The sequence below is a fragment of the Solanum tuberosum genome, unplaced genomic scaffold (assembly GCF_000226075.1).
Source record: "Solanum tuberosum cultivar DM 1-3 516 R44 unplaced genomic scaffold, SolTub_3.0 scf01329, whole genome shotgun sequence".
Taxonomy (NCBI): Eukaryota; Viridiplantae; Streptophyta; class Magnoliopsida; order Solanales; family Solanaceae; genus Solanum; species Solanum tuberosum.
In genome coordinates, this window is record NW_006240337.1 from 4,656 (window position 1) to 8,864 (window position 4,209).

At 23.7% G+C, this 4,209-nt stretch overlaps 1 long non-coding RNA gene across 1 annotated transcript; it reads left to right on the plus strand.

Annotated features, from left to right (window-relative positions):
• The first annotated feature begins 842 nt into the window (after positions 1-842).
• Positions 843-1,569, plus strand: LOC107059346 (uncharacterized). Its single transcript, XR_001472610.1, has 2 exons — positions 843-878; positions 1,486-1,569. It is a non-coding gene; the product is annotated as an uncharacterized lncRNA (long non-coding RNA).
• Positions 1,570-4,209: the final 2,640 nt, after the last annotated feature.

Here is a 4,209-nt window from a genome sequence, read left to right on the forward strand (position 1 = left end):
CCGCGCGAAGCGCGGAAATGTTCACTAGTTATAATATAAAGCCAAATGTAGGCAAGGATGATGTGGCACCTCTCTAAGGCCACCATTGCTATTTATCCTTTTTCTCATTTTTTTTTTGACATTTTTCTCTATTTTTTCTTATTTTTTTAATCAAAGAACTAATCATATTCTATCCTATTTATTAAGTTTCATTAAATTTTATAACAACCATATTAATTTATTATGGCACCTCTTTATGGCCTAGAATATTATTTATCTTTAGTCTTCCCTTCTTTTTTTTTTTTTTTTAAATAATTCCTTTCATTATTTTCATTATTAATTATAAAAGTTTACATATATATATATATTTGTTGCATCTTATTATATCTCATGAGTTATTAATAATAATAATAATAATAATAATTATTATTATTATTATTATTATTATTATAATATATATATAAATTAATTATCGTATTGTAAAAGTAAATTACTTAATTTATTATAAATAATTTTTTTTATTAATGTAGGAACATTAACAACAAAAAAACTCTCCACATTCTTTTTTCTATTTGTTTGTCTCACTTCTAATCATGAAATGATAATAATTTTTTTTTTTTGTATTTTAAGTATTTTTCTCTTTTTTTTTAATTTATTCACAATGAGTTATTACCCATGACTTGTCCCTCTTTAATTTTTACTTTTAATAATATTCATAACTCCCATAATTTTTATGTCCATAGCCTTCAAACTTAAATTTGTAAGTGTATGATGTCTTATGGTATTCCTCTATTTTGCCTATAAATTCATATTAGTTTCATGAAGATTCACATTCATAATTATCTTTTCTCTTCTTTATCATATTTGTTTGATTTGTAACAAAATATAAGTACATGAAGGTAAGAAATATTTCATTGCAAATCTTTATTTTTTTCATTTCCTCTGTTTTGTATATATAAATTCATATTTGATTTGTGAATGAAACTAACATGTAACAAAAAAAAATACATAAAGTTAATAAATTTTTCATTTTCAACTCCTTATTTTTTCATTTCCTCTATTTTGTTTATATAAATTCATATTTACTTTCATGAGGATTCACATACAAAATTATAATTTCTCTTCTTCATCACATTTGTTTGTGAATTAACTAACAAGTAACAAAAAAGAAGTACATGAAGGTAAGATATATTTCATTCTCAAGTCTTTTTATTTTTATTTTTATGTACTTAGACATGCTTTCTTAATATTTTATTTATGTTTGTATTATCATTCATAAAGCAAATATGATTTTAAAAAATGCCTCTGTAATTCTTAACAATGTTTGTCCGTGTAATTTCTCTTTCTAATAGTTAATTTTCGGGATATAATATAGTTTGATTATAATATTTGTTAGAGTTCAAGAAATGATTATTATTTAGTATACAAATATATTACATATAGTTTAAATTTTTTTTTTTTGTTATATAATTATTTTTAATTGGCATATGATATTTTTTTATTCAGTTGGTCGCATATAATGAAGAGTTTGACATATGGGGCAAAATATGGTGGCGGATTTACTTGCAAAGGAAGATGGTAGAAGGAAAATAAATGAAGCATAATTAGAGATTATTTTTGCTAGATTTGTTTTCCCACTTTGACTTGTATTGGTAACTTAGTTACTTTTGCTAGAATTTTTTAAATTTTGATTTGTATAAATAATTTAGCTAAATGTATTGCCAACGCTAATCCTTTGATCCTTTACTATTCTACTTTTTCTTTGTTATGAAGCAAAATTAATATAATTATCACATTTCAACAACAAAAAACTATGATGATTAGGATTTCATTTTTATTATACTTGCAAAAAAAGAAATTGAAAAATAAAATATTAGTTTCATGATGCCATTTTTTTTTGCGTATGTAACAGTCTGTTTTCGTCACCATCCTTTTGGTTTGAAATGTATTTATAATTTTTATGCAGTCACCGCTTATTATATTTTCTTTGTTCATTTTTTGTATTTTCACCCCTTATTTTATTTATTTATTTTACAAATAAAATCAATGCGTAATTATTAATACATTTAATGTCTAATAAAATTATGCATTTAAATTATTTATAACTCATGTCTCTTCATCTTACTTGTAACTTCTAATATTAAATATTATTCTTAACTATTGTATGTTTCATTCTTAATAATATTTAATTAATGTTTTAAATATTATAATAAACAAATGTAATAATAAAGACATAATAAAAATTTCAATTTTGTTTTTACGAAAAGTTTGTATAGAAAATTAACTCCTACAAAAGACAGAGGAAGTTAAAACATATAAAATATTTACAACGTAATACAATATATTGTTATTTCAACATATTACCTCTTATTCCATTTACTTCACCACGATGAATATTTTGTTCTACTATATACATATACAAAAAAATACATTATATTTTATATGTTTAAAAAAATGAAAAAACATATGATATTGCAGATGAAGAGAAATATTAATATCAGCCATATATTCGATACTAACCTAAATATAAATATTACACATTATTATCTTATAAATATTTCATAAAGCCGCGCGAAGCGCGGATACTTTCACTAGTTAATATATATATAGTGAAGATAAGTTCACTAGTCTAGAAAAAAAAATTGTTGTGATGAAGGTGAAAGAAAAAATGTTGTTTTTGGGATTTTTACATAGAATTATTTTCATGATTTTTCTCTTTGTGCCAATTTTCTTCAATGGAGTAGAGAGTTTTAATAGAATTCTTCTGGATACAGATGTGGATACTGATGATTTCTTTGCTCTTTTCTACATTTTGAAGCTTAATAGATCAGAAATTGACTTGAAGGTACTCTTCCCCCCCTCAATGCCCTCTTTTTTTTATCCTCAAATGTTGGAATTATTTGATTACGGTGATATCACATTTTCTATTTACTTAATTATATCGGGTGAATGATTGATTTCTTTATGTGCTAAATTATTTTTTGTGTGTGTAAAAGATGACGATAAGACTTGACCAAAACTTTTACGACTCTATTACTCATCTGAAACGAATGTCGAATATAATCATCTAAGAATAATCTATCATGTCTTTTTTGTTTACTACTTAATTAAAGTTATTTGCATTTTGCACCTCTAATGTGTTTTTTGTTTGTTTGTTTGTTTGTTTGATTGCCTCCAATTATAGATAGAGGTGCAAAATACAAATGCAAAAGCAAAATGAACAATTCTTTGTATTTAGCTTGTATAGATTCATAAAATCACACTTATTTCGCTTGTAATTTGTATTAATGAGTATATTATTCTTTTAAAAATTAAATATTAGTAAATAATGTGATCTGAGTTTTTTGTATAAAAAAAAGGTATCCAATTAAGATTTCTTACTTTATCTCACTATTATTGTTACACACGAATTTCATGGCCTCCAAGTGAACGTATATTGGGATAATGATATGAGAAACTAATAGAAGAAACTCTATTTATAATTCAAAAGATAAGTTTGAAAGGGGAAAAAAAGAAGAAAAAGATAACGGCTAACCAAATTAAATTTCTTGATAGTGTTAATATATTATTTTTTGGTAGAATAGTACGATCAGAAGATCAAAGGAAGGTATCAGATTGATCATCTGCAAAATGTAGTGCAATTTTAATGTTTCTTTAGCTAAAAGCTTGATAAGAGATTTACTTTTTATATTAATAATATTGCGGAATTAACTTAGAACGAAAGGTTAAAGAAGCTTCAGCTTTTTAACTTAGTCTTTCTAATCTCCTAATAATTATAATGAATGTGTTACAAATATTATATTAGATTTTTATCCACAAAATTTTTAAAGGAATCATTTAGTTACAAACATTAAGGTGTAAAAAGTCTTATTATTTGTAGTTTGAAAATTAGAATATTAATGAACATTACTACTCCCTCTGTCCCAATTTATGTGACACATTTCGCTTTTCGAGAGTCAAACAATTTAAGTTTAACCGAGAATTTGCTCATGAAATCTTTAATTTTTTTAAAATGAAATATATATATTTGTAAACTACATAAAAAGTACTATAAGTCACAATAATTGATAATTCAAAATATTTAAAAGATATAAGAAAAATTTACAGTAAAAAATAGACTTGTTTGAATCTCGAAATCTGAAATGTGTCACATAAATTGGGACATAGGGAATACTATTTTTATGTAGAATTCAATCATCTCTTCATACATGACTTACCCATCATTAAACT